The following is a 14,027-nucleotide window of genomic DNA, read 5'->3' on the forward strand; positions in this document are numbered from 1 at the left end:
TTCACTTAACAGATGAGGAAACTGAGGCTCAGAGTGGGGGAACTTAATACTCTCAACTGTGGAACCCCCATGCTAGAGCCTTCAATGTTCACATTGGTAAGTATGCTACATTGCCCATCAGATCTAGCCAGCCTCAGCCCTGCTTCACATTCCACCTAGACCACGTTACTGGAATGTACGTATCTCTCTACCTCTTTCTGGTTATCACTCCCCCTAGGTTCTCCCTATTAGAATGTCAACTGCTTGAGGGCAAGAATTGCCTCACTTTTGTATTTGTATTTACTAAGCATTTAATAAATTCTCATTCCTCCATTCATTCAGAGAGGTGGACTGGGGTGCCTGGTCTAGGGGTCACACAATTAATAATTAGAAAAATGGGACTCAAACTCAGGTCTTGGGACTCTGAAGTCCAGTGCTTTTTCTAAAGGGGGCGGGGAGAAGAAAGGGAGGAAATCAGGTGAGATAATAGAAAGGGTAGCTAACCCTAAAACTGATGAATAGAAATAGAGTTGACTAGTCAAAAGGGCTGAAACCCCAGAGATCAGGACCTAGAGAAAGTGTCTGTGGACTCACCTGGGAAGTGGTAAAAGAGAATACTGAAGGGATTTTTTAGTGCTTCAAAACTGTGCCAAGAGAAATGAGTAATGTGAAACTGAACTTGAGATATACCTCAGCCATATGCAATCGAACTCCAAAATTCTCTCACATTAGAGTTTAGTTATTTACTGGAAGCCAAGGCATTTGAAAGGAAACTGCTAGACGGCAATAGGGTAGGGAGTGAAAGGAGGTAGGGAAGAAGTCAGGACACAGTCCAATTTTTGATTAAAAAAAAACTTTTTTACTCTTGGGTGGTGGCAACAGAAAGAATATGAGAAAAGGAAATCAGTTTGGGTGTGGTGCTATACTGAGTTTCATGAAATGGTCCAAATGTGTAAGGTTTTATTGTATTTTTCAAAATTGAATGTATGGTTTAGAATAAGCAGAACTCAATTTTAATGTGATAAGTGTCCTCTATTTATAATTTGAAGCAAACATTATTAGAATAAATGTGAGAATTCTAAGATAAAGAAAAAATTAAAACTGGCCTATCATATAAAGTTTACAACTCACATCAAGAATAATAAATTACTAGGGAAAAAAAGAATAGCTTGGAAGGAGAAAAATGGAAGCTGAAATGCTACTAAATAAAGTGTTAAAGGAAATGAGAAAAAACTAATAGGAAAATATTGGTGAGATAATGTAAGTTGGCAATTAAATGAAACATGTTTTTCTCATTTTATCTAATTATGATAGAAATACTGTAGACCATTTCTGTAGAAGAAGCTAACAGACAATAGCAAAGATTTTCTGAACTCTAAGTAAGATTTGCTTAATATAAATAAAATACCTGTTTAGATTTTAAAATCATAAATCAATAAATGTTATTTAAAAGATCATTCCATGGGGCAGTTAGGTGGTGCAGTGGAGTTAGGAGAACCTGAGTTCAAATCTGACCTCAGACACATAACACTTACTAGCTGTGCGACTCTGGGCAAGTCACAACCCCAATTGCCTCACCAAAAAAAAAAAGATTATTTCATTAAATGATAACAATATTTTGGAGATCATATATCTTTGGATTTTATAAAAATAAGTTGTAGTGCAATCTTGAAGCTTCATTATTATATCCTATTATGTAACCATATAACCAGCAATAAAAGAGCTTCTAATTTGTAGTTTAGGAATTAAAGATTACTATAAAGATATGAAGGAACCATTACATTTTCTGTCTATTAAATGGTACCATGAGAGGCAGGGTGGCATAGTAGATAAGTTGGCCTTGGAGTCAAGACCACCTGGATTCATTCTCTACCTCTTGTTGCACACTAATTATGTGACAATGTTTCAATGTCTCACAAAACTGTCTAAAAATGTTATGTTACAGATGAATTACCTGCCTGTGAATTACCCCAGGTGTATAGAATTTCCACTCTAGTAGTTCTCCAACAATTTATTGAAATTACTAATCCCGAGCAAAAAGCCAGGGAGTACCTCAGCAGTGTGAATTAGCTAATGCGTCTTCTAGCATATCCAGAAAACAGATGCCTGCTTATGCAACAGAAGTAAAAGGGGTAGATTAGAGAGTGATCATGTTGAAGAATTCCCCAATTTAACTGATGGGACACAAGGAACTTCTTCCTTCTGCCAAACCCTTTTAATGGAAAAAAATGATTAGTAGGTATTCAGTTAAAACTGCATTAAACAGCAATAAAATAATGTTAACTGTTTTTCCCCTAACAATTCTCTCAAACCTAATATTTCAAGTGCTATTAGACTATTAATCAACCAGACAACAAATATTTATGACTGCTTATTTAAAATATAGATGCTCAACACTGTGACTGACAGTCTCTTAACTTAGGTAACTCCCTAGGCCCCACAACACACTTCTAGAAATCTGGTATTGCCCCCAGTGTAGTGATGTCCTGTAGTTTGGCTACACTTACTAGGCTCCCTACTGCTTCACTGCTATACTAGTACAAAGCTACAAAAAAAAAAAACACTGGTTTCTCAGAATTCTCAAGATAGTCCATTTATTTCTAGCTATTTGTTTATGCCTTGAGAATGTGGCAAAAAAGTCATATGTTGCTACTCCTTAAAATGACCAATATGTACAGATATTTGTAACAAGAAGTTTCATATGTAGTATATGTAATTTACCTAACTCCACTGCACTAGACAGGCAATAGTGGTACTACAGACAAATTCAAGGGTATGATTTAGAATCAACAGAAATAGATGTTCATGCAGAATAACAAATCACTATATAGTGACTATATAGTGACAAAGCACTTTGTAAAACGTGCTCCATAAGTATCATTATTGTTGTCTAACTAATAAGGATGATAAGAATCAACTTAAAGAACAGGGAGTAGACATGGGGGAAGAATCCACAGTTTGGTCATTCTGTGCCTGGTTGAGGAAGAATGGAGGTAGATGAGGTCATGAGAGTTGGGCAGATGTCCTAATTCAAGGAAGGAAGTATCTCTTAATCATTTTCCTTCAAGTTAGTTTTTCCCATTATATGAGAAGTAAATTATATGATTTTGTGACTTGGGATCAGTACTTGGGGGGGGGGCAAAGGGCAGGCCAGACTGCAAAATGCGTGAAAAAAACAGACACTAGCCTGGCTAAAAGTTTAGGTGTTGGAACATGAGAGCAAGGCCAGAGAATGATTACTTAAAGAACTGACATTCAAAGATTTGAGTCAGAAACTGGAAGATTAGTAGCTGCTGCTGTTTTCACTGGGACGGAAAAGACAAAATATCATTTTCTAAAAGTCCAAACTGAACTGGGGAAGCAGCATAGTACTGACTCTGAAGTTGGAGGGCTTGGGATCAAACCCTGCTCCTGAAGCTCCCTAATTGTGTGATTTGGGGCAAATTCTTTAACTACCCTGGACTTGAGTTTACTCATCTGGAAAATGAGGGGGTTGCACTAAAAGGCCATAGAGGTCCTATTCTACTCTAGATCCTCATATGATCCTGTGAATGAGATTATCTACCAGGGCAGAGGCAGGGCAGATGAGCAATGATCATCAGGGAAATCAGATACAGTGAGAATGAGTTTCTGGGATAGGAAGACCAGTGCCTAGGGCAATACCAGATAGCTACTCAATCAGGGGAACAAATCAGGAATCTAACTGCTGAGGAGCCAATTTAAATTAATGTATTTATTTTTAGTTTTCACCACTCATTTCCATAAGACTTTGAGTTCCAAATTTTCTCCCCATCTCTCCCCTTCCCAGACTCAGCATGCCTTCTGAATACCCTTTCCCCTAATCTGCCATCCACTCTATCACCCTCCCTTCTCTTATCCCCTTATCTTTCTATTTTCTTGTAGGGCAGGATAGATTTCTGTACCCCATTGCCTGTATATCTTATTTCCCTTGCATTTAAAAAGAATTTTTAACATTCGTTTTCAAAACTTTTGAGTTCTAAATTCTCTTCCTTCCTCCCTCTCCAACCACCCTCATTAAGAAGGCAAGCAATTCGATATAGGTTATACATGTGTAGATATGCGAAACACTTCCATAACAGTCATGCTGTGAAAAACAAACTATATTTCCTACATCCTATCCCACTCCTCCGTTTATTCTATTCTCTCCTTTGTCCCTGTCCCTGCCTCAAAAGTATTTGCTTCTGATTACTCCCTTCCCCAATCTGCCCTCCCTTCTATCATCCCCCTCTCTTTTTCCCTTCCTCCTTATTTTCCTGTAGGGTAAGATAGATTTCCAAACCCAATTGAGTGTGTATGTTATTACCTCTTTAAGCCAAATCTGATGAGAGTAAGATTCAGTCATTCCCTCTCACTCCCCGCTCTTCCCCTTTGAGGACCTGATTTAGCAACAAGACTAACAACCATGTTGAGCTACCAACCTAGGGCTTTTACTCCTTTCTTTCTGGAAACAGGATTGGTCCTACAGCCTAGGACAAGGCTGAACTTATGAAAGCCCTTCTCTCCTGTCCCACCCCAACCCCAAATGCTTGGTAAAAATTGCTTAACAAAAGGAACCTAGAGAAGAAACTTCATGGGGGTACACACCAAAATGTTCTGTGAATATGAAGGAGATGAGCTCACTCATAAAACGGAAGTGTATAGCAGAATGGACTAGAAACTACAATCCAACAATTTGTTGTTTACAAGAGACACACTTGAAAAAGAAAGACAGAGAGTTAAAATAAGGGCCTGGAATAGACTCTATTATGCTTTAGCTGTAGTAAAAAAAAGGCTGTGGCAGTAATCATGAGGTCAGAAAAAGCAAAAATTAAAATAGAATTAAAAGGGATAATCAGGGAAATTACATCTTGCTAAAAGGTACCAAAGACAATGCAGAAATATAAAAAATTTTTACAGCAAGTTTCTCTGATAAAGGCTTCATTTCTCAAATATATACTCTGTATAGAACTGAGTCAAATTTATGAAAATAAAAGTCATTCCACAACTGACAATGGTCAAAGAACATAAATAGGCAGTTTTCAGAAGAAGAAAGCAAAGCTTTTTATGGACATATGATAAAATGCTCTAAATAACTTTGATTACAGAAAAGCAAATTAAAACAATTCCAAGGTACCACCTCACACCTATCAGAAGTGACAAATGCTGGAGGGGATGAGGGAAAATAGGTAGACTAATGAAGTGACAGAGTTGTGAACTGGTCTGACCATTCTGGAAAACAATGTGGAACTGTGCCCAAAGGGCTATAAAACTGTGCATACTCTTTAACCCAGCAATACCACTACTAGGTCTGTATCCCAAAGAGATCAGAGAAAAAGGGAAAAGATCTAAATGTACAAAAATATTTATAGCAGTTCTTTTTGGGATGGCAAAGAATCAGAAATTGAGGGGCAGCTAGGTGGCACAGTAGATAGGGCACCAGCTCTGAAATCAGGAGGACCTGACTTCAAATCTGGCCTCAGACACATAACACTCACTAGCTGTGTGACTCTGGGCAAGTCACTTAAACCCAACTGTCTCACAAAAAAAAAAAAGGAAAGAATTGAAATTGAGGGGATGTCCATTAAGTGGGGAGTGACTGGACAAGTTGTAGCATATGACTGTGATAGAATACTATTGTGCTATAAACTTGGGAAGACTTGATATGAACTGATGCAAAGTGAAGTGAGAAGAACCAGGAGATCATTGTATACAGCAACAGCAATATTGTAATGATGATCAACTGTGAAAGACTTTACCACTCTGATAAATACAATGATGAAAGACAATTCTGAAGAAGTCATTATGAAAAATGCTATCCACCTCCAGAGAGAAAACTGAAAACTGATGAACTCTGAGTACAAATTGAAATATAATTTTCTCTCTTTATTTTTCTTCATTTTTTAAACAATATGGCTAATATGGAAATAAATATTTTGTATGATTTCACACATATAAGTGATATGATACTGTTTACCTTCTCAGCGAGTGGAGGAGGGGTAGGAATGAAGGAGGGAGATAATTTGGAACTCACAATTTAAAAAAAAATTATGTTAAAAATAAATAACACATTTAAATTAAAACACACACACACACACACACACACACACACACACGCACACATGCACACACCCCATCAATGTTCCAAATTCTATTTGGAATCCTGTGATGACTTAACATTATAAGCCTTCTATCAAAGGAATATACCACACAAATCTACTTGGTGTTGTACTAGTTCCCATAGCCTAGTTATCTGGTTTCAATACCTTAGGTACAGGCAGCATGCCTCTACTGCATTCTCCCAATCTCCATTCTCCCTTATTATAATCACCCCTACATCTTCCAAGTTGCACTTCAACCTGGTTGACCCACTGTCTACACCATTCCACCGTGCCTTCTGGAAGCCCTGTTCTATTGTCAATAAACTCTCCTATTTCCTCAGATTTTTCAACCTCAATATCATTCACTTGGACTTTGGCAAGAGACCTTTTTACCTCCTCCAAACCACACTTTGAATTGCCACCAGAATAATTTTTCTTACACACTGCTGTGGTAAATGCCTTTAATACCTCCCCAGGACCACCTAAGTTCAAACTCTTCTGCAAAGTGGCTTTTTGTACTTCTCCAGACCTGAGAGTTTCTCATTTAACAGGATCTCTGACTCTTGCATCAGTCTACTGTTATGGACCTTTTCAGAGTCCTCACCAGGTTATAATTATTAATGAATAACTCCAGCTCAGCAGCCTGAATCTGCCCAAGTTTAACTACATTTGACTGTGATTTCTCACACCGGCCATACCTTTTGATACCCAATCTCTTAGGAAGAATGGGTCTCATTAGATTTGTCTCCATGGAATCATGAGCTAACTGCACATACAGCAATCATGCCTGATATCTCAGGTAAGAAGGGATACTGACTTCTTGTAATCTCTACCTTCTGCTAAGTTGGTGTCATTTATCAACACCTCTCCATTTACTATGGGTAGAAAAGGCTCCTTAGCACCGGACTCAACAACTAACCAAGGGGAAGATACTACTCTTCAGTGGCTGAAGATCCTCTTGTAGAAGGCCTTTGTAGTAGTCTGTGATCTACTAGGTATAGTTTACCCTTTATCAGCTACCAAGTTATATGAGTAGTCAAGTCCAGGGGATTCAATACAGGTCAATTCAAACCTGGTTTTATTTAAGAATAGCAAAATGAAACCTGGAAAGACTTATATGGTCTGATGCTGAGTGAAGTGAGAAGAACCAAGAGGACTTTGTACACAATAACATCCACATTATGCAATGACTAAGATTGTTAAACTGAACCTTTCTCAGCACTACAAGGATCTAAGACATCTCCAGAGGCCTTGGGATGGAAAATGTTGTCCACACCCAATGAAAGAACTATGGAAGTCGAATCGTTATCACTTACTTTTACCTTCTGTTGAGTTTTGTTTCATCTTTCTGATGGTTCCTCCTACTGGTTTTAATTTTTAATTACAACTTCATTAATGTGAAAATATGTTTAATAGGAATGTAAATGTAAAGCCTATATCAGGGTGTGCGCCATCTTGGGGAGGGTGTGAGGAAGGAAGGGGGAGAAAAACTTTCAACTCAAAAGCATATGGAAGTGAGTGTTGATATATCAAAATAAATTAATAAAATTAAAAAAAAAAGAATAGCAAAATGGCACATAGGTTGAAAAATTTATTTCTTCTGTTTATCCACTTCAGGATTAGCTGAGTCCAAGGAGGCATTTCTTAGATACATGTTATCAAAAGAATTATAAATTATTCTGATCCAATCTTCAATCATTTCCCTTTAAAAATTATTATGATACTTTGAACAAGATGTTAACATAAATTTCAAGAACTCAAAAGAACTTTTAAGTAGTTATAGTACTCAAAAGATTCTTAATAGACAATAGATTCTGACAATACCAAAAACTAAAGGCAAAGAGTTCCTACAAAGAGGAATATTTTCAAGATGATCAAGATACCTCATGTGCACAGTTAAGTGGTTTTTAAAAATTAATGCTTCTTTTGCAAGAAAGGAAATAAAATTCAGCAAACAAACTTTGGATGGGAAAATTTTCAAAATAGACTAATGGTGGTTTATTAAAAGAGAAAAAAACCCCAAGAGTAATATATATATAAGTTCTGGAATTTAAAACAAACTATGAAATCCTGATGGCATGATGATCAAATCTCACTGTAGAGTTGTTCCATTTCCAGTATTTGATTTTAGCATCTCATAACAATGAAGATTATGCTAAAGAATGTTAAAATTCTGCATGTTGCTGTCATTCCTCTGATTCCATTATACTTAATTTTTAGATTTTTTTTCACATCTAAGAGGTTTCTTCAAATGACTGCACAGGGATGTTGATCTCAGGTGAAAGATCAAGCCTACCTGAGTAAGCTGGAGCTCATCAAAAATGAAGTGATGATCTAAGAGGGATTCGGCATTATGGAAAGGGTTCTAGTATCAATACAGTGGACTCTGGGGCCCACATCAAGCACTAGCTAAGTACACTTGAGAACACTAACTCAAGCAAGTGCTTAGGAACTCTGGCTAAAGGTTCAGAGGTTAATATGGGAAGTGGGGGTGGAACTGCCCTTGGGTACCACCTTTAAAAATTTGAGAAATACTAGGAAAGGTCCCCAGGAACCTAAATTGAAAACAACAAGTGGCCAGGAGCCAAGGCTAGTCTTTCTAGGGATACTGGGTTCCTCAAAGGGCAATAGAGCTGACCCAGTTTTAATAAGCAGCCATACCTCCTCATGAGTTTTTGTATGGTAGTTAATGAGCTCTTCTTCCGCATGCTCAAAATTTCAGGGCACTTTTGGTTCTTTGCCTCAAGGGAAATTACATCATCTATTCCCAACGTGCTGTTAAATGAGGGCAACATCCAGCTGTGCTTGGTGGTCCTCGCCCAACTTCTTTGAGATGGGACACAGTGTTTTATTTGTCAGCTTCTTGGCTGTCAGGGGTACTCTGGGTACCCATGGAAAGAAATCCACCAGGACAAGTTTCAGGGTACACCTCTAAGTCTAATACTGAATAGCCAAGGTAAGAAAATGAATCTAGATTTGGGGATCTTTTTAAGTGAGAAATTCCTGTGGCATAGAAGCCATGGCAATCATGTTCTATAGTTCCATAGAATAAGTAGGGCTCATTATGGAAGCTTGGGGAAAAACACATCTGCTGGGGAGTGCAGTGACTGGCATTTGAAGGAAGGGTTTCCAATGTAGACTAGGATGAACACAAGTGATACTATGGTAGTAGACTCATAAGCTTTGGTGACTGAAAGTGTGAGAAGCAAATGGGAAGGAGGAGTCAAAGAGGAATCTGAGATTTTAAGTCTGAATAATTAATTGGAAGAATCATAGTACTGAGAACAGAAATAGGGAAGTCAGTAGGAAGTTGATTTTGATAAGTTGCATTTTGGACATATGTAAGCTTGATGTATTGGCAAAAAAATTCAAATGGGAAATATTTCTTTTGGAATGTAAGCCCATTCCACTGTTTAATGGCTAGTTAGCTTCTAAGTTGTTTTGGGGCTTACCATGCTATCATAAACAGGACTCAGGGGGATGACTTGAGAAGACCAGGGTGTCATGACCCATGAATTCAGACCTAACAAGACCAGGATCTCATGACCTATGTCATGTGCTGGATGAAGGACAGTTGTCAGAAACTGGGATGAAAGGAAAATACAGGTTCTTTGAGGGAAAGGCATATGTGGCATCAGTTCAAAGGTGTGTCTCAAACTGGCAGCTCAGTTTGTCTAGAGGAAGACAGTATTGTTAGGGAAAGATCTAAAATGATTCAAAATCCAGTCACCTATCCAAGCAGAAGTAGGGAAGGTAATAGAAAGTGGTCTAAATCAATTAGTCAATAGGTATTATTAAGTACCTACAATATGCCAGCTGCCCTGCTAAGGTCTGGGAATTAAAAAAAGAGGCAAAAGATAGCCCCTGAACTCAAGGAGCTAACAATCTAATGAAGGAGAGTACAAGCAAATAAGACAACAAGCAAACAAATAGGTACAAATAAGCTATATACAGACTGATAGGAAATAAGAGAGGGAAAGCAGAAGAATTAAGAGGGATTAGGAAAGGCCTCCTACAGGAGATGGGATGTTGGGACTTTTAGCTAGGGAAGACAGCAGGTGTAGCAGTAAAGATAATGTGTTCTATCTCAGACAAATTGAGTTTAAGTTGTCTCAAACATCCAGTTTGAGATGTCTGAAAAGCAATTGGGGATATATGATTGGGGGTCAGATGAAAGGTTAGGGCAGAATAGGTAGATTTGAGAATTATCAGCATTGAGATGGTAATTAAATCCATAGAAGCTGATGAGCTCCCCAAGTTAAGTAGTTTAGAGGGAAAAAAGAAGAGAGACCAGGTCTCTGGGATACCTACAGCTAAAGGGTATGGTCTAAATGAGGATCCAGCAAAGAAGAATGAGGAGCAGTCTGACAGGAGGAGAACCAGGAGAGAATGAGGTCCTGAAAACCTAGAGAGAACAGATTATCAAGGAGGAGATGGTGATCAACTGTGTCAAAGGCTACAGAGAGGTTGAAGAGAAAAAGGATTGAGAAGAGGCCATTGAATTTGTCAATTAAGAGACACTGGTAAATTTGGAGAGAATAGTTTTAGTGGAATGATCAGGTTGGAAGCTAGATTGTAAGGGATTAAGAAAAGAATAAGAGGAGAAAAAGTGGAGGCACCTATTGTAGATGGGCTTTTCAAGAAGTTAGCTACAAAGGCCAAAAGGCATAGAGGACAATAGTTCTAGAGGATGGAAAGATCAAGTAAAGGTTTTTTGAGAATAGGAGAGACATGGGTATATTTGTAGGTAGCAAGGAAGGAGCCAGTACCCAGAGAGAGACTGAAAATAAGTGATACAGTGGGGAAGACAGAGGGACCAATCTGCTAGAGGTGATGGGATGGCATGGCATCATTTAAGCAGGTAGAAGGCTTAGCCATGGCGAAAGTAAGGCCACCACATCATGTGAGACGAGGGTGAAAGAGGAGATGGTGAGAGAAAACATCTGCTTGATATAAATGAAGAGGAGGCGAGAAGAGGGAGCTCATAGTAAACGGCCTCAATTTAAAAAATATGAGGCAAGGTTCTCAGCTGAAAGGGTGGGAGGAGAGGGAGCCAAAGGAGATCTGAGGAAGGACAAAAAGGTTTGGAAGAGCCTTTGTGAAGAATGGGATAGTAATCTGATAAGGGAGGTAGTACTATACCTAGCAGCAGTGAGGGTCTAGTTTAGGTTGTATAAGATAAATTTATAGTGGACCCAAACAAAAGAGTTGTATGATTTTACCTTCGTTCAGCAGCAAGTGCGTAGGAGCCAAGGTGATAGATGCTGGGCATGATCCAAGGCTAAGGCTTGCATGAAATCAGTGAAATGATAAGGAAGCAAGGGACTAGAGGGAAGGGATGTTGTAGAGTTGAACTGGTTCACCAAAGGGTAAAAGTGGGAGTGCAGAGGAGATGGCCAGGGAGAGAATGGAGGGATAGAGGGACTGGAGGTTATGGTGTGGACAAAAAGTAGGGTTTGGTAAGGGAAGGAAGAAGGAGAAATGGAAAGCCAATAAATCATGGTTGTAAAAGAGAATTTGAGAATTCTTGAACATGGAGGTGGTATATTTGTGGGTGATGGCAAGATCACCACGGGTATGACCACCTTTGTGTGTGGCTGAGGTGGGATGGAAGAATGGATCATGGAAAGTGAGTAGGTTGAGGAACTGAGTGGTTAGGATGTTTAAGGAAAAGTCAATATACATACTAAAGTCCCCTAGTATGAAGAAAGGAGTGGGAAAGGACAGAATAACTGTGAGCCATGTACCAAACTCATTCAGGAAGGAAGGGAAGTGACCTGGAGGTCTATAGATAACAACAACCAGGACTTTGATTGGGTAGTAGAGATGAACAGCATGAACCTCAAAGGTGAAGATGCTACTGAGTGATGGAGCTAGGGAGAGAACTTGGAAGTGACAATGGGGAGCAAGGCACAGTCTAATACCCCTGCCTTGACTAGTGAGCTGAGGGGGAATGTGTAAAGGTACAGCTGGTATTGGAAGGAGTGGCCAGGGAGGCTGTGTCATCTGAGGGGAGTCAAGTTTCAGTTATAGCTAGAAGATGAAAGGAGTGAGAAAGGAAAATAATTAATATGAAAGTTAAGTCTGATGCCTATGGAACAGACATTTCAGAGGGCACAACAGAAGGGGTAGGTAGAGTTAGGCTGAAACTTTGAGGTGGGAGAGTTGAGGGTGGTAGGACATGGAGAATAGGGTTTGGATAATGACCTACAGGAATTCAGAATCACTGGGATATGTAGGGTATGATCAGAAGAAACTTGAGGCAAGTAGACCCAGCAGCTGGCTGACTGCTGTAGTTCAAATGAGAGATGGCAGTATAAAAGAAGGGGTAGTATTCAAGATGGTGCAAAGGTGACAGACTTTGGCAAAAGACTAGATATGGAGGGGTGAGAGGCAGTTAGAAGCTGAAGATGATATTTAGATTGCAAGCCTGGGAGATGAGAAGGACGACAGTGACCTTGACAGTAATAGAGAAGTATGGAGCAGGGGGGTGGGTAGGAAAGTTTGAGGGGAAAAAATGAGTTCTGTCTCAGACATTTTGTGTTTAAATATTCCATTTGAGAAGTCTAAAAGGAAGTTGGAAATGTAAGATTAGAGGTCAGCAGAGAGTTTAAGGCAGGATAGATAGATCTGAGAATCATTAGCATACAGGTGAAAAATTAAATCCATTGGAACTGATGAGATCACCAAATGAAATCTTCTAGAGGGAGAAGAGAGCCCGAGACCTATGGGTTATCTGTGGGTTAGAGGATGTGATATGCATGAGGAGTCTGCAAGGGAGACTGAGAAAGGGCAGTCTCATAGGGAAAAGGAGAACCAGGAAAGAATGGTGTCCCAAAAACCTAGAAAGAAGAGAGTATTGAGAAGAGGGTGATCAACAGAGAGTCAAGAAGAATGTGACAGGTGGTCTGACATAACAGCCCAGCTAGATAGGTGAGTGGTGTCAGAAAGATGCAGTACCAAGTAAAGGGACTGAACCATGGAAGATAGGGTTCAGAGACAGGAAATCTAGTACCAAATGGCATGTCAGAGACTTAAATCATAAAAGAACAATTCAGGAACACGGTTAGTTTGAATTTGGGTTACCAAGGTCAGGAGGCAAAACTGCCTCAATGGCCCTCTGCTCGAGACCTTTCAAAGGCTCCCTTGCTGCCTGAGTAAAGCTCAAATGCTTCTCCGGCATTTGGGGCCACAAACTGATGCCTCCTCAATCTAGTCTTAACTCATATTCCTCTCCTTCACACAGACTATCTTATGGCTAAACTGGACTTTTCATCAACACCCAAACATACCTAGAACTTTCACATTTAAGCTCTTGCTCACATCAGGCCTCCCCCTCCACTTGCTGTTGAGTTTTTATACACCTTTTAAAGCTCAACTCAAAAGCCACCTCCTTCATGAAGCCTTCCCTCATCTCACCAGTTGGGAGTGACTGATCTTTCCTCCCTTGGATCTCACAAGGTCCTTTGCATTTCTCTAATGCATTTATCATATATTGTGTACTATATGGTTCTGTGCATGTGTCATAGCCCCCTACTAGACTTTGAGCTCTATTAGGGCAATAACCATGTCTTACCTAAACCTTCTAACTCCTCTAGTACCTCATACAGTAATCTGAGCAAAACAGTCACTCAATAAATGTTAGTTGGATTGGCTAGAGTTCCTTTTCTCTACTTGGGAATGGTACTGGTCTCAGGGTCTAGGTGTGAAGTTAAAGCTTAGGTGAGAGTTCACCAGTTGAGAAGGTAAAAGGGATATAGGACAGGGAGTTAATCAGGTTGACTGCCTAAGTATCAACTTTTATTCTCCTTAATTTGATTATCACATTACAAATGGGCATCCAAGAATACAATTAGTCTATGTACATGACCTGGTCATGAACATGCTATACAAACACACACAATAGATACAGATATATCTATATATGTCTAGGTATTTATATCTGCATCT

At 39.3% G+C, this 14,027-nt stretch overlaps 1 protein-coding gene across 3 annotated transcripts in view; it reads right to left on the bottom strand.

The window, feature by feature from the left end:
- Positions 1–14,027, bottom strand: part of IFT88 (intraflagellar transport 88) — a 116,316-nt gene that overhangs the window by 15,742 nt on the left and 86,547 nt on the right. The gene's annotated exons all lie outside the window — the stretch shown is intronic.

Source organism: Phascolarctos cinereus, unplaced genomic scaffold (genome assembly GCF_003287225.1).
Source record: "Phascolarctos cinereus isolate Bilbo 61053 unplaced genomic scaffold, phaCin_HiC Scaffold_726;HRSCAF=1367, whole genome shotgun sequence".
NCBI classification, from domain to species: Eukaryota; Metazoa; Chordata; class Mammalia; order Diprotodontia; family Phascolarctidae; genus Phascolarctos; species Phascolarctos cinereus.